This window comes from Schistocerca cancellata, chromosome 1, assembly GCF_023864275.1.
Source record: "Schistocerca cancellata isolate TAMUIC-IGC-003103 chromosome 1, iqSchCanc2.1, whole genome shotgun sequence".
NCBI lineage: Eukaryota > Metazoa > Arthropoda > Insecta > Orthoptera > Acrididae > Schistocerca > Schistocerca cancellata.
In genome coordinates this window covers 739038952-739061849 of record NC_064626.1, presented here as the reverse complement: position 1 = coordinate 739061849, position 22898 = coordinate 739038952, and the positions used below count along the sequence as shown (strand labels likewise).

The following is a 22898-nucleotide window of genomic DNA, read 5'->3' as shown; positions in this document are numbered from 1 at the left end:
TTCGCGCCATAGTAAATGTACTTTGCCTACGTATCTCTTTGCTGATGATGCGAGCGACTTCTGCATAGGCACTTCAACCCACTGGCTTTGAAAGCGCCAGATGGCCAACCGCCTCAGCTAGCCAGTGTGGGAACCTCCCTCTGGTTCCTACCCCATACAAAGTGCAGCGTTGATACATTTACTTCACGAATGTGAAACAGAAAGACTGAAAATAAAGTAAAACGCACTCTTATCTCCAAAGAAGGGGCACCTTACAGACTGTCTCCGTGGTCTGTTGTAAGAGCTTGGCACACACATGCCCACGTACGCGTAGTACTCGTCTAGAAAACTGGAAAGTGCCGAAGTAGACCCTCCGTACTGGAAAGGTATTCTTGTTGTTCAAGAACGATCAGCAACTTCCTACTGCCGAAACAATAATCTCTTTGAAACACAAACTCGCTCACATACCGCCTACTGCCCTCGTCTCTCGCCCTCGCGATGGCTACCTGCCAAACGTCAATATCCTGGCCCGAAAATCGCACCACGAAATAATCTTAACGTCCAGGCCATCCCACCAATCAGCGTTTTGTACCGTATACAGGCATTTCAGATAGCCATAGCCTGCTCCTAATAACTATACTGTTCTGTGATGCTGCTTTCTGTCAGCATTTAAGAAGTTTCTTTCCGGAATTTACTGAAAACACCGACCATGATGAGGAAGTCAGAAGCCATTAAGCCAGCCTCCTACACTATCTGATCAAAAGTGTTCATCGTCTGAAAACTGTTCCTCCTCTACACTCAGTACACAATGCTCTAAAGTGTGTTCATGTCCTCCCACATTTAGCGTTTTCTTAAGCGCAAAAAGGGAACCACACCCTAAAAACGAAAACCATCCGCATACCGTAACAGCGTCTCCTCAGTACTTCTCTGTTGACATTACGCTTAGGGTCAGTTAACGTCCTCCAGGCATTCCCGACACCCAAATCCGTCCATCGGATTGCCGCAGGGTGTGCCATGATCCATCGCTCCAAATCACTCGTTTCCAGTCACCCATTGCCCATTGGCTCCGTCTTTGAACCACTTCAAGCGTAGCTGTGCATTGATTACAAAATGTACGGCTTTTGGGGAGCTGCTCCACTGTTGTACCCACTATTTTCACTATTTTTAACTCCCTACACACATTCATTGTGCTAGGGGGACTGCTGGCAGCATCTGATTTTGTACAACCACACTCCGCAGTGCTGTCCATCTGTACATGAGGACTGCATGGTCTCGGTTTAACTGTGTTTGTCGCTTTGCATTTCCACTTCACAGTCACGTCACCAACAGCTGCCTTGAGCAGCTCTATAAGGATTGAAATGTCGTTGATGGATTTATTGCTCGCTTGACATCCAATGACTAGTCGACGTTCGAAGCTACTGAGCTCTCCTGACCAACCGATTCTGCTGTTACTGCTACTCTTCTGACAAAGCAATACTCTCCACCTCATTTTATATTGGTGGTTCCGTTTCTAGTGACGTCTAGTGGTCGATTCCGCATTACATAGGAGTGTCCGGATACTTTTGATCAGCTAGTGTATGCCTTGACCACAGCCCATTTAGAAGGATTTCGGGAAGACAGGCTCGTCAACCTCACGACGGAGAAAAAAGCCGCCCCCCCCTCCTCCCACACCCCTCAGTTAGGTGAAAATGACTCTCGCGTCCGTAACAGCGAAGAGGACGACACAAAGGCACGGCCATGTTACAAAACCATGAAAACAGTGGATCCTGTACGATGGTTAACCATGAACCATGAATTCTGCCGTAGCACCTCACGTCTGCTGGCAGCCGTTTCTCTGCATAAAGGCCTCACTCATTCAACCTAGTCTGTCGAAATGGGCGTTTTATCTGGCAAAGCCTACTGAATACTTGGCCAGCGTGGCAGCACCGTTGAGTGTACTCCTGAGAAACAGGGAAGGGAGGTAGCAACTGCGTACACTCACACCAGCATTTCATGAGTGAAGCGCTGTCAACAAACGCCCCACCGAACGATGTGCCTATTGAGAACATGAGCAGAAACAATGTGCCGGACTGAGACTCGAATTCGGGACCTTTGCCTTTCGCGGGCAAGTGCTCTAGTGATAGAAGTAAAGCTGTGAGGACGGGGCGTGAGTCGTGCTTGGGTGGCTCAGATGGCAGAGCACTTGCCCGCGAAGGGCAAAGGTTCCGAGTTCGAGTCTCGGTCCGGCACACGGTTTTAATCTGCCAGGAAGTTTCATATTGGCGCACACTCCGCTGCACAGTGAGAATCTCATTCTGGAAACGTCCCCCAGGTTGTGGCTAAGCCATGTATCCGCAATATCCTTTCTTTCAGAAATGCTAGTCCTTCAAGGTTCGCAGGAGAGCTTCTGTAAAGTTTGGAAGGTAGAAGACGAGGTACTCGGGCAAGTAAAGCTGTGAGGAGGGGGCGTGAGTCGTGCTTGGGTGTCTCAGATGTTAGAGCACTTGCCCGCGAAAGGCAAAGGTCCCGACTTCGAGTCTCAGTGCGGCACACAGTTTTAATCTGCCAGGAAGTTTCGTATCAGCACACATTCCGCTGCAGAGTGGAAATCTCATTCATGAGCAGAACAGTATTTAGAGTATTCTTGGATGGTCATGACGCTTCGCTGGCGGTGTCTGTAATGTATTTTTCTCAGCCGTGTCTGTTGAATCGTCGCCTGCTGTTTCAGTCACGGACGACAACGCCGTCTCTTTGCTCGAATCCATATTGGTTTTCAGTTTCCTCCTATGACAATGTATCTATTTTCCAGTAGCTGACATAAGGCTTTTTTAGTGCGATTCCACACCAGATCTATAGGATTTAGATGAACACAGTTTATTGTCGATGAAATGAACAGGAGAAAGCTGCTGCTCCTTAATAAATGCCGATAGTTCGACTTTCCTTGACTTATTTTCAATTTTTTTCTGTCCATTTCTGTATGATAGTCCTGTAGCAAAAGATACTCGAAACGAATTTTGTCACTTCCTCCATGCACAACGATGAAGAATTGTGTCGCACTATTGTATAATAGTACTCCTTGCACATTGTCATTTTGCCAGTATTTATTCACAGTGTATTGTGCATAAATCCTCTTTTAGCTTAAATAAACCACTGACCCCTTTTATTCTGATGCTTCTTTCCTTCGTAGAAAATCAAGTACAGAATTCCCTTTTTGCAAGTATGTTCCCTCATTCGCACATAACGACTGTTTTGATTTAGCACCTTTTCAAATTAGTTTCCATAAGTGAGAGAGAGTTCCGTTGCTAGCCTAGAAGTCCAGTTCTGTACGACAAAAGCTGTGAAGCTTTCGCAAAGATGGTTTCCTTTTACTGTTAATAATATAGCATAAGCTGCTTTCGAACAACACATTTATCGGTATCATCAACATAATAGTTATGGTGTGGATTTTAATTTGGGCATATGCCTGAATTCTGATCCATTCAGTAACGTATTTCGCACACTACTGATTGACGGGACTGACGATACGTCCTCTTATTTGGATTCAGTCAAACAAAAGTGATCCGTTTAGCAGGAATGGAGCTGCTACGGAACAAAGGTGATACGCTTAATCGATAGTTCAATAAAGTTACTGGAATATAGACTGGTCAATATTATGCAACGTGTGTATTTCAGTAATCGGGAGATGCTTTGCTTTTATCTCACGCGTGACTTTGAGCGCGATAAGGGTGCTATCGAGTCTCGTTTATCGCTAAGTAAACGCACATATTGTGCCACAAGGCTCGCGCAACGAGTTCGCTATCTCGCAGACCTCCGCACTTTGCCACGTGCAAAGGTACCGCGTTAAACAAAGAGCAGTATGGCTGTATCGTTTACAGACACGTCATTTTGAGTTCTGAGATAAAAAGCTGTTCTTGATAAGGTGGCAATCATCTCTGAAATTTCGTAACACTTAAATCGTTTCGCCTTCAATGAACAGAAACTATTACTAAATTGTATTAGTAGCTAGAAGACGAGTGTATTTCATTACTACTTTTATTTGAGGTAAGTAATATTTTGTACACTTTCTGCGGCGAGATGCGTACCGAGCAAGCTCTCGTAAATTCGATGATACCACACCGTAGAAAACTTTATTTTGCCGACGTAAAACATGATGTCTTGGCAGAGCTCTGCCATTATTCTCACCGAGGGTTCAAGAGTTACGGTAAAATTTTGATTGTACTTCTTCTCGAAGCACCGTAACGAATCTTCTAACTGCTATGATCCAGACCTTCGTTTCTCTATAACCTGTGCAGACTTTCCTAACTCAACGCCTTTTATATAAAAGGTCGTTTTTAATCCACGTCATACGTTCTACTCTTTCCTTTGCTCTGCTGTTTTCCTGCACTCCCCTACTACTCTGGTCTAGGATGTTTTGGCTGTTGTCTTATCCCTTTTTACTGCGAGGAGACTGCGAAAAGTAAGCTACTCTTGTCTCACGCGATGACCACTGTGCGACTAGAGTGGGACTTTGTTAGACGAGGTTTCCTGCAGATGTAGTTCTGCTGCGGTACAAATAACAGAAGCAGCACGGTGTGGGAGTGAAGTGGGGCGGCAACTGGAATCCTGTTCCAAAGCTGAAGTACATGGGACAGTACAATTCTTGTGGACAAAATGTCTAAATTGCACATATACTCACAGTGAAATTTTAGCGGAAATGGACCAAATAAAATGCCGCGTCCAGACGTAGTGAAACGGTGTCAGCAGTTCGACCAAGGACCAACAGGCGTGGCGTGGGTCATGCTGATAGGTAAGGAAGCCCATCATGGACCGCAGACGGCAATGTGCAGACAATCGATGAAATACTTCACAGCAATTTCATATTTTCCGACGTACAGGACCTTTATACACCATTTCTCGAATGGCTCCGAGATCAAGGACTGGATTTGTATCGTCGAGGCCGGCCGGTGTGGCCGAGCGGTTCTAGGCGCTACAGTCTGGAACCGCGCGACCGCTACGGGGTTTAGGAAAAGTATTACGCCTGCGGGTAGATATTCATGTTTAAGTGAACAGATTCCGTGGAAAGAAGCAAACAGTCGAAAAGCTTGGCAAAATGGCGAAGCCCGGCATGAGAGTCCGTCTTGCCGGAGTTTACACAGGGGTAGCCGATTCGACCCGACTTTCAGTTTCAGCACGTTCTTCGGGTATGTTTCAAGAAAAATTTCAACGTCGACATTGACGAGCGTTGCATCACCATGTTCGTCTTTTCAAGACCTTGGGAATACCGTTGGTAAAAGTGGTGAAAGAATACGCTACTGGCTGTAATATTTTGGTTGATACGATAGTTAAGCGTATTCAATAAATTACTTGCTCCTCTGCTTACTATAATTTGTCGGAAAACGAAATGACATGAGTTTTGCTTTTAGGTGTTCAATTCCTTATTTCACTTGCCCAGCCAGCTTTTCTTTGTCTTTTGTTGTATTTGTGAATTAATTAAGGAGAGAAACATTTTTTGCACTTCAGAGTTACTAGGTTCGGACTGAATTTTCTATAGTCGGTTGGTACGATCCATAACATAAGCACGAATCATCTGATGTATTCTTTCTTTTGTTGTGGTCAGGCTACCCGAATAAAAAAACCAGCATGAAGATATTGTTTCGGTGTGCAGCATGAATTTATCGTATTAAAAAATTCAATTGTCATTCTGTAGCTCATTCTTATCACGCAATATTTTGCTGAAGATAGTCTTATGCTTAATAAAAAGTAAAGCCATATGGCATGGATGGGTGTTGTAGGTTCATTCACCTAATTGGAAAGGTTTTTCTCCCTGCATGCACCATGGCACATTTGGTTTGTGAAGTGTGAGAGTTATGTGTTATCATGTGTGTGCGTGTGTGTGAGTGAGAACTTCTGTTCTGTAGCACTAAGACAGTTGACGGGCTGAACGTCGCCACCCGACTGACGGATCACCATGAACAATGCCACCTGTGAGACAAGGAAGAGATGTTTGGAATTTCACAGAGACGTAACGTATTATTTCTTAGTCGTCCAGCTCTTGTAGCCCAGTTTAGGAATTGCTTTCACCTCAGCCAGTTTGCTGCGGTAGGGAGAATGTGGTTTTTGTGCTGCCCGATGAAGATGGGCTGGACTTCCCCTATTCCTTGTGAATGGATGCCGGTTCGAACCGACTAAGCTGGCTTACAGGGAGAGATATTTCACCATGATGACCTTTGCAGAAACGGTTCGTGATATCCTGCTATTAGGCAGCACTTTATAGAAGTACTGTAAGCGGGATCAAGGGAATAGCCATTATATTACCTACATTCTGCTCCTGGTTCTGACAGGCTAAGAGGCCTATGTGTTAAACAGTTTCTTCGAATTGTTTGGAACTCGCGGAATCGGGCGAGTCGGCCGTCAGACCTCGTTGGGTTGAGGTGTCACGTGGTGGGCACTCTGAGCTGAAGCTTGTGTTTTTAAGTGGTTAGCAGTTCAGAGGTCGGCAGTTAGTGATGCTTTGCGATCAACAACGTAGCTTTTCCGGTGCAGAAAGCCTACAAAGAATTTGAAATTGCGTTCCCGTGCGCGGGCGTCAAATTCTGCTTAGGCACGTTCTTGTTCTTTTTTTTTCACGAGTGTTGTGGATTAGTGAGGGGGGACGTGTTCGGAGAAAACAGGCCTCAGAGCAGAGCATAGAGACATTAGCTAGCTTGTGGTGATGTTAGCTAAAAGTGGCGGACTTGACTAGAGTGCCCATAAATTATCTTCACAACTTAAGACCTTAATAATTTAAAAAACTTTACTAGATATTAACAAATGGTTTTCAAATGGTTCAAATGGCTCTGAGCACTATGGGACTTAACATCTGAGGTCATCAGTCCCCTAGAACTTAGGACTACCTGAACCTAACTAACCTAAGGACATCACACACATCCGTGCCCGAGGCAGGATTCGAACCTGCGACAGTAGCGGTCACGCGGCTCCAGACTGAAGCGCCTAGAAGCGCTCGGCCACACTGGCCGGCTAGTTTTCAATATGTGATAAGATTACTCATAAGGATTTTTACCTTGCAGGTGACGCAATTTTGACGCGCTATTGAATGTGAATACCTGATAGTGTGTGAGATGGTTCACATAGACGACGTCCGATACCCAAGTGGAATGAAACTTCCTAACCCAGTTGGGAAGGAAACCACCGTCCGGACGAACTATTCGGGCTTGGCATACGTCATTTACGGAAACAGTTAGTGTTCTCCATAAAAAGGGAGCGGGTCGCCTATTTGTTTCAGATGTGGACAAAGGAAGGCAGGCGTTTGCAGGGAGTCCAAGAAAATCGGTGCTTGCGACTGCCAGGGAGTTGGAAATAAGACGGTGAACATTGCACAATGTCTTGCATAAGTGGTTACCGATGTAGTACTACAAGGTGCAGCTGCTTCAGGCGTTAAAGACTACGGACAAGCCTCAGAGCAATTTGCAGTGGATATGCTAGGCAAGATTGACGCAGACAGTCACTTTTTTGAGAAGAACTTTTGAGGCAACGTTTTATGTAGGGCCAACACCGCAAACTTACTCGTGATGAGGTTCTGTGAAGGTGTGGGCAGGGTTCATCTGTTGAAGATGGGGGATGAGAGCAGCGGAGGCGGGTCCTGGTAAAGATACAACTTTTTATTAGTTCTTTACTAATTCATAGAGTTCAACTGTTCTTCTGATTTTCCTTCATTCTCTGGCGCGGTCCGGAGTTCCCCCGTAATATTCCGGCTTCTTAGCTGCAGACATAGATGTATGGCGGGCGGCGTGCAAGCGCTGCCGGGGGAGACAGGGTGTTTCGCTGGAGACTCCGGTATGCGAGGCGGCAGGATGCTCCTAGTGGTCACAGCCGGCCACCAGGTCTTCCCTAAAGCGGAAGATCGCGTCGTTTCAGTGGTGCGCCAATGCCGGTGCACGGAGTCCAAGTCCGAACCGCTGGTGAGGAGCAGCTGCGAGCAGACGGCACGGTCTTGCCTGCCCGGGCTGGGTAGACAGGCAGGGGCCCCTGCTTCGCGGTCCTGTGGCAGCACAGTTCACAGCGAAGCTTCCCACCTGACACACTGCAACCGCTGTGTGTGGCCCTGCCGTGCCCGAAGTCAAGTACTCGGCTGAGCCAGTGTTGAAAAACTGGTTCCCGACGCTGAATTCGCGCAACCATCTGGAACCGGGCGAAGACAGGGTCTGGCGTAATCGTCGGTGTGGTGAATCGAGCCGGAGTGGCTTCTCGAAGGCTGACCGCAGAGCGTTGACACCTGGACGGTGTCACGGAAATCTTGTTGTTGCTGAGGGGTGCTGATCAAGAAGGAGCGGAGGGGCCGAGCGGTTCTAGGCGCTTCAGTTTGGAACGGCGCGACCGCTACGGTCGCAGGTTCGAATCCTGCCTCGGGCATGGATGTGTGTGATGTCCTTAGGTTAGTTAGGTTTAAGTAGTTCTAAGTTCTAGGGGACTAACGACCTCAGATGTTAAGTCCCATAGTGCTCAGTGCCATTTTTTGCACCAAGAAGGAGCGACGGCCGGCTGCGGCCGATGTCCGTGGCTTGTGGCCTGATCCGAGTCGATCGCGCAGTTCAGTAGTCAGCATCTGTTGTCTGACTGCGGCCTCGTTGCAGTTCTCGGCTCTGACTTCTGCTCCAAGTTCTCCTATAATTTTGTCCTTTTATGTTTCGTATACGGGGTTCACAGCATTCTCATGTTACCCGTGAAGTAGAAAGAGACAGTCCCAATATCAATGTTTGACACGCACAGATGCACAGTTGCATTATTGGTCCATTCTTTTTCATACAGTCTCCCGTCAACATTGCTGTTTAGGTGGACATGTTACAAGAGTTTGTTGTGTCACAACTGGAACATACGCAACCAGATGTCTTATTCCAACAGGACGGAGAACCACGCTACTGGTCCCAAAATATCCGTCCATTTCTAGATGGAAAGTTTCCGGTAGGGAAGACTGAACGAGATGGTCCAGATTTTATGTCCGCCACGGTCCCCTTATGTCACACCGCTAGACTTCTTCCTGTGGGTTTTCGTAAAGTATCTGGTGTAACGAACCACGATTAGAGACTTGCAGGACTTGAAGGCGCGGGTTCGCAATGCATCAGAACAAGTCAGCGTGGCGAACTTGAATCGTACGCGGAGAGAAATGGAATTCCGACGAACATTATCCGTGCCACTAATGGTGCGTACAGTGATGTGTATGAATGAGTCCGTGTGGAGAAGACGACGCTCTTTTCGCGAGGCGCTGCCGGAAATTTAGAGAACCGGCATATGACATCTACGAAGGGCGTTTGAAAAGTCTGTGCAGAGTCCGAGAGATGGCACCACCGGAGCGTATCGAGATGACGTTTAGATAGTAGCATCTTTGGAAAGAACACACACCAAGTTTCAGCCTTGTTGGTCTATTTCTTTGTGTTTGGCATTCGTGTGAATCAAGGAAGTCGAGTGATTGTCAAAAAATGGACGAAAAAGAATTTCGTGTGGCGATTGAACATTACTTTATGAAAGAAAAAACGCCTCGGGAGACTAAAAGAAGCTTGATAAGCATTATGGTGACTCTGCACCATTGATTAGAACAGACTATAAGTGGTTTCAAAATTTTCAGAGTGGCCATATGGGCACAAGTGGTGCTGAACGTTCTCGACGCCCTATGGAGGTTACGACTCCATAAATCATTGATAAAATCCATGATATGGTGATGGATGACAGAGGAGTTAAGATGCGTGAGATTGCTAGTGCTATGGGCGTCTCGAATGTTTTTCATAAACATTTGGACATGAGAAAGCTATTCCCAAGATGTATTCCGCCATTGCTCACTCTTGACCAAAAACGGAATCGTGTGAAGTGTTACAAAGATGGCTAGCGGCTTTTCAGGAAGAATGTGCAGGACTTTAAGCATCGTTTCGTCATTTTGGACGAAACACGGATACACTACAATACTCCTGAGACCAAAGAACAATCTAAACAATGGGTTACCAAGGGAGAATCTGTACCAAAAAAAGCGAAGACCATCCCTTCGCCGGCCGCGGTGGCGTGCGGTTCTGGCGCTGCAGTCCGGAACCGCGAGGCTGCTACGGTCGCAGGTTCGAATCCTGCCTCGGGCATGGGTGTGTGTGATGTCCTTAGGTTAGTTAGGTTTAAGTAGTTCTAAGTTCTAGGGGACTTATGACCTAAGATGTTGAGTCCCATAGTGCTCAGAGCCATTTGAACCATTTTTGAACCATCCCTTCGACCGGAATGGTTATGGCGAGTGTCTTTTGGGATTCGCAAGGGATAATCCTCATCAACTACATGGAAAAGGGTAAAACCATTACAGGTGAATACTATTCTTCGTTATTGGACCGTCTGAAAATCGAGCTGCAAGAAAAACGCCGGCGATTGGACCGCAAAAAAGTCCTTTTCCATCACGACAATGCACTAGCACACACCTCAGCAGTTATGGTCGCAAAATTAATGGAAATAGGATACCAACTCGTTTCACGTTCCCCCTATTCTCCAGACTTGGCTCCCTCGGACTACTATTTGTTCCCCAATTTGAAAAATTGGCTGGCTGGACAAAGATTTTATGTAAACGAGCAGGTGAATGCAGCAACTAACAGCCTTTTTGCAGACTTGGACAATTCCTATTATTCGGAAGGGATCAACAAATTAGAACAGCGCTGGACGAAGTGTATAAGTCTAAAAGGAGACTATGTCCAAAAATAAAAAAGTTAACACGAAACACGTAAGTAGTTTTTATTTTTGCAAGGACTTTTCAAACGCCCCTCGTACTACAGATCGATTCTACGCCCATAGATTACGCGTAAGCGACACGAAGATAACACATACTAGGCAAGCCGCGGGGGATTAGCCGAGCGGTTTAAGGCGCTGTAGTCATGGACTGTGCGGCTGGTCCCGGCGGAGGTTCGAGTCCTCCCTCGGGCATGGGTGTGTGTGTTTGTCGTTAGGGTAATTTAGGTTAAGTAGTGTGTAAACTTAGGGACTGATGACCTTAGAGGTTAAGTCCCATAAGATTAAAAAAAAGAAAAAAAAAAAAGAAAACTAGGCATCGTATGGAGGCTTTCAGACAGTAGTTTCTTCGTCGCTCTATTTGTGATTGGAACAAGGAAGGAAATTACTAGCAGTGGTACATGCTACCCTCCGCCGTGCACCAGGTACGGTGCCTTGAGGAGTCCGTATGTAGGTGTTGAAATCCGTGAAGCAGTGCGTCACGTAATTCACCTCGCGCGCCGCACGTCAACAAGAGTACGTGGGTTCAAACCGGGGCCGCGAGAGTGATTTCGCGCGGTGCCACGGAATCTACGGAGAACGGGCGACAGGAACGTTTCACAGAACGCTGGCCCGAAGTCTGGTAATCAGGAAGTTAGCGCCAGCACCTCTCCCCCACGTGTAGGCCGCACACTGACTGTGAAAACGTCTTCCAACCGTCAGGATCCGAACTGCCGGCTCCATGCCGAGCGCCACCGCGCAGACGTGCGTTCCGACCTCTGCTCTCTTCTTTTTGTCTGACCATCTCAAATTCTTAAGGTGGCAGGGGTAAAATACAGGGAGCGAAAGGCTATTTACAACTTGTACAGAAACCAGATGGCAGTTATAAGAGTCGAGAGACATGAAAGGGAAGCAGTGGTTGGGAAGGGAGTGAGACAGGGTTGTAGCCTCTTCCCGTTGCTATTCAATCTGTATATTGAGCAAACAGTAAAGGAAACGAAAGAAAAGTTCGGAGTAGGTGTTAAAATCCATGGAGAAGAAATAAAACTTTGAGGTTCGCCAATGACATTGTAATTCTGTCAGAGACAGCAAAGGACTCGGAAGACAGTTGAACGGAATGGATGGTGTCTTGAAGGGAGGATATAAGATGAACATCAACAAAAGCAAAACGAGGATAATGGAATGTAGTCGAATTAAATCGGGTGATGCTGCGGGAATTAGATTAGGAAATGAGACACTTAAAGTAGTAAAGAGGTATTGCTATTTGGGGAGCAAAATAACTGATGATGATCGGAGAGGTTATAAAATGTAGACTGGCAATGGCAAGGAAAGCGTTTCTCAAGAAGAAAAATTTTTTAACATCGAGTATTGATTTAAGTGTCAGGAAGTCGTTTCTGAAAGTATTTGTATGGAGTGTAGCCATGTATGGAAGTGAAACATGGACGATAAATAGTTTGGATAAGGAGAGAATAGAAGCTTTCGAAATGTGGTGCTACAGAAGAATGCTGAAGATTAGATGGGTAGATCACATAACTAATGAGGAGGTATTGAATAGAATTGGGGGGAAGGGGAGTTCGTGGCACAACTTGACTAGAAGAAGGGATCGGTTGGTGGGACATGTTCTGAGGCATCAAGGGATCACCAATTTAGTATTGGAGGGCAGCCTGGAGGGTAAAAATCGTAGAAGGAGACCTAGAGATGAATACACTAAGCAGATTCAGAAGGATGTGGGCTGGGAGATGAAGAAGCTTGCACAGGATAGAGTAGCATGGAGAGCTGCATCGAACCAGTCTCTGGACTGAAGACCACGACAACAACATCTCAGAAGGAAGCAGGACGCTGCAGGTGCAGGGAGTTTAGCCGCTACTTCGGACGCGGACCCTCCTCTCGCAGCTGGTAGCGCACGTCGCGGACGCGGCTGCCCCGGGCGCGAGCACGGGCAGGGCCGCGCTAATCTTAGCGTTGGCGTTTTTGGCGCCGCTGCAGACGCCGGCTGTTGCGTCACGCCGCGCGGGGCAGACGCGGGAGGCAGCGGCGGCGGCGGCGGCGGCGGCTTCCGCGTCCGCGGAGCGAACCGCGAGCTGCGAGCTGCGGGCCCAGGCCGGCAGGTGCCGCTGGACCACCAGGAATAGGCTGGACGACCGCCAGCCGGCGCCGGCCCGCTCTCTGGCCACAGGAGAAAAAGAAAACACCACTGCTCCATTCCGCTAATGCGCTCAATCGTGCAATATCGCGGCGTCTAGCGGTCTAATGTTACACTGTGGGGACCATTACAGTCTGCCGCGATGAACACATCATCCACGCTTGACTTACCAGGGGCAGCCATAAAGTTTTATCACCTCGGGAAAACAAAGTTGCGTCTACGAAAATACTGATGGTGTTAAGAGAATGAGATTTTCACTCTGCAGCGGAGTGTCCTCTGATATGAAACTTCCTGGTAGATTAAAACTGTGTCCCGGACCGAAACTCGAACTCGGGGCCTTTGCCTTTCACGGGCAAGTGCTCTACCATCCACTTGCCCGCGAAAGGCAAAGGTCCCGAGTACGAGTCTCGGACCGGTACACAGTTTTAATCAGCCGGGAAGTTTCCTAGCAGTGCACACTCCGCTGCAGAGGGAAAATCTCATTCTGGAAACATCCCCCAGGCTGTGGCTAAGCCATGTCTCCGCAATATCCTTTCTTCCAGGAGACGGAAAATCATCGAGTAAAACTGAAGTGATATCAGGTGTTCCCCAGGGAAGCGTCCTGGGACCTCTGCTGTCCCTGATCTATATAAATGACCTGGGTGACAATCTGAGCAGTTCTCTTAGGTTGTTCGCAGATGATGCTGTAATTAATATCTAGTAAGGGCGTCCGAAGACCAGTATCAGTTGCAAAGCGATTTAGAAAAGATTGCTGTGTGGTGTGGCAGGTGGCAGTTGACGCTAAATAACGAAAAGTGTGACGTGATCCACATGAGTTCCAAAAGAAATCCGTTGGAATTCGATTACTCGATAAACAGTACAATTCCCATGGCTGTCAATTCAACTAAGTACCTGGGTGTTAAAATTACCAACAACTTCAGTTGGAAAGACCACATAGATAATATTGTGGGGAAGGCGAGCCAAAGGTTGCGTTTCACTGGCAGGACACTTAGAAGATGCAACACGTCCACTAAAGAGACAGCTTACACTACACTCATTCGTCCTGTGTTAGAATATTGCTGCGCGGTGTGGGATCCTTACCAGGTGGGATTGACGGAGGACATCGAAAGGGTGCAAAAAAGGGCAGCTCGTTTTGTATTATCACATAATAGGGGAGAGAGTGTGTATGATACGCGAGTTGGGATGGAAGTCATTAAAGCAAAGACGTTTTTCGTCGCGGCGAGATCTATTTACGAAATTTCAGTCGCCAACTTTCTCTTCCGAATGCGAAAAAAATTTTGTTGAGCTCAACCTACATAGGTAGGACTGATCATCAAATTAAAATAAGAGAAATAGAGCTCGAACAGAAAGGTTTAGGTGTTCGTTTTTCCCGCGCGCTGTTCGGGAGTAGAATGGCAGAGAGATAGTATGATTGTGGTTCGATGAACCCTCTGCCAAGCACTTAAATGTGAATTGCAGAGTAATCATGTAGATGTAGATGTGGAGTGCTAGTTCTGCAAGGTCCGCAGGAGAGCTTCTGTGAAGTTTGCAAGGTAGGAGACGAGATACTGGCAGAAGTAAAGCTGTGAGGACGGGGCGTGAGTCGTGCTTGGGTAGCTCCGATGGTAGAGCACTTGCCAGCGAAAGGCAAAGGTTCCGAGTTCGAGTCTCGGTCCGGCATACAGTTTTAATCTGCCAGGAAGTTTCACTGATGGTGTTAGTCCGTCTCTGTATACGCACCCTTCAGTGCTACGCACTTTTCCCAACGATTGATGACTTCGTGGAGGCCTCGGTTTCTAGAAGTCTGCATTTTTGCTGTTCAGGAAACGAACCACCTCGAAAATCACCTTGTCGACAATCTGGAAATGCCAATCATTTGGTGAACTTACGTACAGTCATTGGACAATTTCAGCTCACAGCAATCTGGAATCGAATTATACATTTGAAGACTTTTTTTAGTTAAGGCCCACATTTGGCGCTAATTAATGTTGATTACATTTATTGATCACTGGCTGAGTACCCGGCGTTGTTCGGGTAGGTATTTATTCTAATCTTCCATTAGTCCATTTCTTCCTTCCTCCTTTCTCTGTCCACCTCCTCACCCGCACCACTCTCTATCCATCTCCTCCTTCTCCCTCCCTCTGTTCATGCCCTCCGCCCTTTTCTCTTTCCGTTACCACGTCATCATCATCCCAACCCTAACAGGAAATTGGCGTTTCTCATCCCTACAGCATTTGTTTCCAGATAGTTGGTGACATGTACATCAAGTTCGGTTGAAATCGATTCAGTAGATTAGAACGATCTTCTCATCTGCGACTTTGCCCGGATTCACACGTGTCGCACAAATTTTACCTACATTTACCGTATTTCCCACGTATTTCATGTTTCATCTTCATTTTTAGGGGATTTCGACGGTGAAAGTCACTCGTAAGAACTCTTCTCTCTGAAAGTATCCGCGTGCTATCTGACATACGTTTAGTTCTGACGATATCTTCTAGCTCCTCGTCCCGTTGCAGTGTCAAATTGTCAGCTCTCTTCATCTCAACGATAAGCTTTTATTGTGAAAATATCGTCGTCGCTGTAACCTAACAACACACATTACGATTACGTCTGGTCCCTGTTCCGAAAAATCGAACTTCCCCGTCTCACTCTCTCTGTCGCATCGCCTCCGGGCTGCGATTTTTTCTCCCCGGCCCTCTTCCCCTTCATCTACAGTGCCATAGGTTGAGGACGATATGCGTCTTCACTTCCTCCCTCCTCTTCCTCTCCCCCCCCCCCCCCCATGCCTGCTCCCCGCCAATATTCCTCATCGAGAACGGATTAGATTTGCTTTTGCGCTTATAAGAAGAGACTACGTATCAAGTCAACAGAAAGATCAATAGAAAGCTCAGCTCATTCTATCGAGCTATCTCCAGCAAGCTACCACGTTTGGTGGACAATAGCTCATCTCTGAAAATCAAAGAAATGTTTTCGGTGAAACACGACCACAATTTGATGAAAATTACATCTACATCTTCACACATATTCTGAAAGCCACCGTATGTATGAAGATATAGATATATTTTTTTTGTTGACTTGATACATTGTCTCTTCTTATAAGTGCAAAAGCAAACCTAATCCGTTCTTGATGAGGAATGGCGTCGGGAGCACGCATTTGGGGGGGGGGGGGGGAGGGGGGACAGAGAAGGGAGGAAGGGAAGACGCACATCGACCTCGACCTATAGCACTGTAGCTGAAGGGGAAGAGGGTAGGGGAGAAAAAATCGCAGCCCGGAGCCGGTGCGACAGAGAGAGAGTGGCGGGGAAGTGGGCGTTTCTCATCCCTACAGCATTTGTTTCCAGATAGTACGTGACATGCATGGGGGTATACCTTTTACCACTGCTTGTCATTTCCTTTCCTATCCCACTTACAAACGGACCGAGGCAAAAACGACTGCCTACGTGCTTCCGTACGAGCCCTAATTTCTCTTATCTTCTCTTTGCGATCATTACACAAAATGTAAGATGGTGGCAACAGAATCCTTCTGCAGTCAGCTGCAAATGTCGGTTTTCTCGATATTCTCAATAGCGTTTGAAAAAAGAATGTCATCTTCTCTCCAAGGATTACCATTTGAGTTACCGAAGCATCTCCATGATATTCTCGTGTTGATCGGACCTACCGACAAAAAATCTACCAGTCCGCTTCTGAATTGGTCCGATACCTTCCTTTAATTCGACCTGGTAGGAATTCCAAACACTCGAGCAGTACTGAAGAACTGGTCGCAATGGTGCTCTATACGCTGCTCGGCCTATAGATGAGCTACAGCTTCCTAAAATCCTCCCAATAAACGGAAGTCGTTTATTCGCCTTCACTACTTCCATACTTACGCGCTTCTTCCATTCCATATTCAAACGTGCTTGATAACTAATTTAAAAGATGTACAGAAATATGAATGACGTTGCATTTCTGTCAATAACAGAATTTCCATGGAGAACAATAAGAAAATTAAAATAGATTGTTCGAATCACATAATATAAACAAACCAATCCTCAACCATCTGACTGCGAGTTTTTAAATATCCTCTAACGTGTCCTACCAACTGTTGTGCAACGCTCCCATACACAACAGACAACTTACCTCATCTTGCTGCTGCAGCTGCATGATCACCAACATGCTAAAATCTTTCAAAAACAATACTGCGATCCATGCAGAGTTCAATGCATGGAATAATTGCAACAATTACTGCCACACTTTTATTTATAGAAACTAAATGATCAAGAGGGGTTTGGTCAGCTAACCTTAAACACTGTAAAGAAAAATGAAAGAAATTAATAAAAGATTTTAATTTACTATATAAAGGAAATTGATGACTTTAATGGTGACAAACTTTTCACAGACTTTTAATTATGACTTTTAATTATTTCTCAATAAATAATAATGTCGTGTGGCTAGGGCCTCCCGTCGGGTAGAGCATTCGCCGGGTGCAAGTCTTTCGATTTGACGCCACTTCGGTGACTTGCGCGTCGATGGGGATGAAATGATGATGATGAGGACAACACAACACCCAGTCCCTGAGCGGAGAAAAATCTCCGACCCAGCCGGGAATCGAACCCGGGCCCTTAGGATTGACAGTCTGTCGCGCTGACTACTTTTTCTTTCTTTTTCTTTTTTTGTTCGCTTTCGTTCGTTGCGTCTGCTCGGGGTGGACGCCATAAGACATCCGTTTAGTTTCGTTGTTGATCAATTAACTCAGTTTTTTTTATTACAGAGGGCTGCTAACCCTCTGACCGAAGACGCTGAGCTACCGTGCCGGCTCCCGTGGGGTAGACCGTTCGCCGGGTGCAAGTCTTTCGATTTGACGCCACTTCGGCGACTTGCGCGTCGATGGGGATGAAATGATGATGATTAGGACAACACAACACCCAATCCCTGAGCGGAGAAAATCTCCGACCCAGCCTGGAATCGAACCCGGGCCCTTAGGATTGATATTCTGTCGCGCTGACCACTCAGCTACCAGGGGCGGACTATTTCTCAATGCCTATACTAAATAAACACGATTCAGATAGTATCCATACACAAATCTGACAAAATCCCTCCAGTACGTAAGCAACCAACAACTACGTGCAGCGGAAAGGGAAATTACCAAAAAATACTCAATTAATACCAAAGTCTCCTGCGGCGCTACTAGCTCGACCACGGCAGGCTGCGACCTCTGATGTCGCGCGACTTCTGCCCACCCTGCGTCCGACCACTTCCGACTCCTCTCGAGAACTGCTCGCTCGCTACTATTTGCTATAATAATATCTCAGGCTCAGAGTTAGTGTATGCACACAGCAGAACCATAGATGTCCAACTTTCAATATCACTTTGCATTGATACGCCTAGATATTTAACCGACCTGTCTGTCTCGAGCAGCATACCGCTAATGTTGAATTCGAACATACAGGGTTGTTTATCCTTCTCATTAGCACTAACTTGCGTTTCCCTAACTCTTACAGGAAGGTGCCATTTATCACACCAAACAGAAACACTGTCTTGACTCTACGGCCATACTGCCCGCATCTCGTGGTCGTGCGGTAGCATTCTCGCTTCCCACGCCCGGGTTCCCGGGTTCGATTCCCGGCGGGGTCAGGGATTTTCTCTGCCTCGTGATGGCTGGGTGTTGTGTGCTGTCCTTAGGTTAGTTAGGTTTAAGTAGTTCTAAGTTCTAGGGGACTTATGACCACAGCAGTTGAGTCCCATAGTGCTCAGATCCATTTGAACCATCTACGACCATACTTTCCCGTATACTACAGTGTCACAGCAAACAGCCGCTTATTGCATTGGGAACGGATGGTGGACAAGGAGCCCTTACAAACAAGAAAAACTCAGAACGTTATCTTAAGGGGGAGAAATGGTCCTGGGGTCAGTCTCTGTCTGATTTCCCCAACTCAGACTCGGAGGGATGGGAGAAGTTGTCTAAAGCTAAAACTAAACTAAACTCCTCCCGCACAGGGCATGAAGAACCAAAGGTACCGACTGGCCGCCGTGTCATCCTCAGTCCACGGGCGTCACTGGATGTGGATATGAAGGGGCATGTGGTCAGCACAACGCTCTCTCGGCCGTAGGTCAGTTTCCGAGACCGGAGGCGCTACTTCTCACTCAAGTAGCTCCTCAGTTTGCCTCACAACAGCTGAGTGCACTCCGCTTGCCAACAGCGCTTGGCAGACCAGATGGTCACCCATCCAAATGCTAGCCTAGCCCGACAGCGCTTAACTTCGGTGATCTGACGGGAACCGGTGTTAACACTACGGCAAGGTCGTTGGCCGGGGAGCTTGTCTACACTACAGTAAAACATACGGAGAGTCAGGAAATGAGGGTAATCTTGTAAAAATTCTTTGTTATTTCGGCTCTTGTTCGGCAATGTTTATAATTATCTCGGTAATGATCTTCGATAATGGATGCGGGATAGTCTGAAAATGTGTTGTGGCTTTTCCTGCGTCCTAGAACAGCAGCGGAAGCTACACAGGAGATGTAGCCGCGACGGAGTTTCTGGCGACATGCTGCCCCACTGCAGGACGCCAGTCCAGGTTGCACGTTATACACGGTCGTCGCGTAGGCCCTTAGGAATGCTGCCTGGCCGGCCACATCAACGGCCGCTGGTACAGACACCCACGCCTGGGCGCTCACCTAGCGGAATTCTGGCCACAGTTTTAGGAGAAAGTGGTCAACAGAAGTTTTTTGTCGCGGAAGAAGGCACGCGGTTGATTTACTGCCGAGACGACTTGCGGTCGCGGCACCCAGACATCTTCGTGACCGCGGTACATCCATTACTCTTTCGGCCCACTCGACAACACGCCGCCACCGCAGCCACAAATTTCGATGGGTCTACTCGACGACGAGGAGGTGGGTGTAATTAGCGCCACCTGCACCACTGTTGAAGGAAGCGTCTGCGTTTACTCTCGCCCAAGCGGACCCCGACTGCACAGAGTTCAAATGGTTCAAATGGCTCTGAGCACTATGGGACTTAACTTCGGAGGTCATCAGTCCCCTAGAACTTAGAACTACTTAAACCTAACTAACCTAAGGACATCACACAAATCCACGCCCGAGGCAGGATTCGAACCTGCGACCGTAGCGGTCGCGCGGTTCCAGACTGTAGCGCCTAGAACAGCTCGGCCACCCCGACCGGCCTGCACAGAGTCTACCCCTCCGCCATAGCACCATTCGTGGCAGACCCGGTGTCCAGCAGATCCCAACCGGTGATCCCAGCGACGGGCGCTTACCTCCTTATCCCAGCTGAGACACCGTTCGTGAGCCGGCCGCGGTGGTCTAGCGGTTCTGGCGCTGCAGTCCGGAACCGCGGGACTGCTACGGTCGCAGGTTCGAATCCTGCCTCGGGCATGGGTGTGTGTGATGTCCTTAGGTTAGTTAGGTTTAAGTAGTTCTAAGTTCTAGGGGACTTATGACCTAAGATGTTGAGTCCCATAGTGCTCAGAGCCATTTGAACCATTTGAACACCGTTCGTGTCCATTCAGCGAGGAAGCTATACATCGAAATGGAGACAGAGGTAAATCTGACTCGGAAGGTACTACGAGCACATGACTATTCCAACAGGACAAACGAGTATACAGGTTGTATCAGTATTAAAGTAAACTGTTATAACTCACAATATATGACAATAAAAACAAAAACATTCCTCTAAACATGGGTCCGCAAATGAGCAATTTTCCAGGTAACTCCAAACGTGTGTTTACGAGCCACCACGGACTTCGTTAAGGAACGTTACCCTTGTTAGCATACATGTAATTGTAATATAAAGTTATCGATCGAGTCTCCATCTTATTGGGCTCAGATACCGCCGGTGGTCTACTTTAATATACTGCTTTATCACGTTACATGTTACAATTTACTATAGACTTGTACCAGTTGAAGGCAGTGTTCCACGTGTGGTCCTCGCATTTGGATGAATAGCGTACTCGTTTCTGGTGCGAGTTATCGTTTGTTTCAGACAACGTCGGATCATCTCGCTCAGCTCGACAAGACCATAAAATACATTGCACCAGTTCTTCAATCGTATCAGCTAGAATGCTCTACACTTCACTTCTGAGATGAGTTCAGACAAAAAAAAATCCAAAGAATTTATTAGCTGCGAGGCCCTCATCAATGTTTAGCTGTCTTACACATGTGACTGCAAAGGAGATACCAGGTGTCTTTGCTAAGAGTCGTCAGGCGCATTTTCTCTGGTTTTTCGGCAGACGTGCGTAATTTCGTTTTTATTGCTTATTTAGGGTCAGGCCAAACAATTACTGCTCGTCACATCTTTTAATGTGATGCCCAGTGTCAACAGAAAGCGCTTGTTTACTTCCCATTACTCAGGAAATTATTTTAAAATCTAAATTTCACGTACTGATTCGATAGAGCGGTCCAAAATTAACCTATCCCTATGCTCTTTCATCGATATGTCTAAGAGGGACAGTAAAACACGAAGCAATCCAGCAGTGACTTAGTAGCGCTGCATGCTTGGCGGCAGCAGTTGGCTCTGACCAGAGCAATACTGTCACTGCTGGAATACTCGTTATTCTTTGAGTTTTACTATTCCTATTTCTCCATATCAATAAAAGAAATATCATACTAAATTTGACGCTGCCCTATCGAATGAACGAATTGACTCCAGCTACACAGTGCAAAAATTAAACACATCTGCTGAATCACTAGACACTGTCCCCTGACGAATCTTAGGAGAAACACCATGAGCACTAGTTTTATGGAGGCTAAAGTCCTGTAAGTTATTGCTGCCATCTGAACAGCTAATTTTATTAACGTGAATCTGCCCCTATTTAAATCACGTTTTATAATTTTGTTTAGAATATTTCTAATTTTAAACACTATATTTTTTATGTAAAGGAAAAAATTAAACTCCTCGATCAGGCACTGAAGAGAACGTGATAATTCATTCATTCATTCATCGTGATAATTCATTCACTCATTCATCGTCGAATGCTGTTTGGAAGAACGTCGGGTCCGCATACTTCGCTCCCGGCCGTTGTCGACGCCCCGATCTTGGGGCCGCTATCTCTGTCAGGTAGCTCCTCTGTAGTCATCGCCAGGCTGACTGCACTCCACACCAGACCTTTCACCAAGGAAAAATTCCTTGCAGTAGCAGGTCATCTCACGTGAGGTTCTGTCTGTTGACTGGTCGACTACGGAGACGGGCTAATTTTTTACACATGACTGGAAAAATGAAGGCAACGTTACTCCTTACTCCCCCCCCCCCTCCCCCCCCTTCCACCAGCACCACCTGCCGGCTAGAACTTACATCCCTGTACATATTTTGAAACGAGTTGGCAGTGACAGGACGTTAAACCATGATCTTCTTTCTTCCTCACGAGTCGGCAGTTGACGCCCTGCTTAGGCACAGGTTTTATTAAGACTGACACGGAACGTTGTTTCGACGAGTAGTATTTTTTAGAAATTTCAAATTAAAAATTTTTCATCTTTTTTCACCTGATAGTGTATAACAAACACCTCGCATTCATTTGTGCCTCTAATCTTAATTACAGTCGGCCGTTGTGACCGAGCGGTTCTAGGCGCTTCAGTCCGGAACCACGCGGCTGTTACGGTCGCAGGTTCGAATCCTGCCTCGGGCATGGATGTGTGTGATGTCCTTAGGTCAGTTATGTTTACTTAGTTCTAAGTCCAGGGGACTGATGACCTCAGATGTTAAGTCCTATAGTGCTTAGAGCCATTTGAACCATTTTGACATTCTGGTAAAATTCTGGAAAAGTACACGCGCTAAATTTTCAGAAGCATTCCACTTACTTAAGGCCACGTTCTCATTCAAAATGGTCGAAAATTCAATTTTTTAAATTGCATTACTTTAATGTTGTAAATGTCTAGAATTTTGGGACGAAAAGGTTTTATAATTTTTAGGTTAAAAAAGTTTCTACAGCCCATTCTTCGAAGCAGTGCCACGGCCGCCATGGGATGTCCTCAGCCGGAGAGGCCCGGCGCACATAGAAAACTTGTCGTGACGCGACGCTCACCCCCAAAATAATTTATATTGCAGTTTGTATGTAAACACGTTCGTCGAAAAAGCTGACGAACAACGTGTGCAGGCTGCCGAACGCAGCCAGACCGGCTTTTCTCGCGAAGAATA

General features: G+C 46.8%; 1 pseudogene; it reads right to left on the bottom strand.

The window, feature by feature from the left end:
• Nucleotides 1–18948: 18948 nt before the first annotated feature.
• LOC126102707 (5S ribosomal RNA) lies at nt 18949–19066 on the bottom strand (annotated as a pseudogene).
• Nucleotides 19067–22898: the final 3832 nt, after the last annotated feature.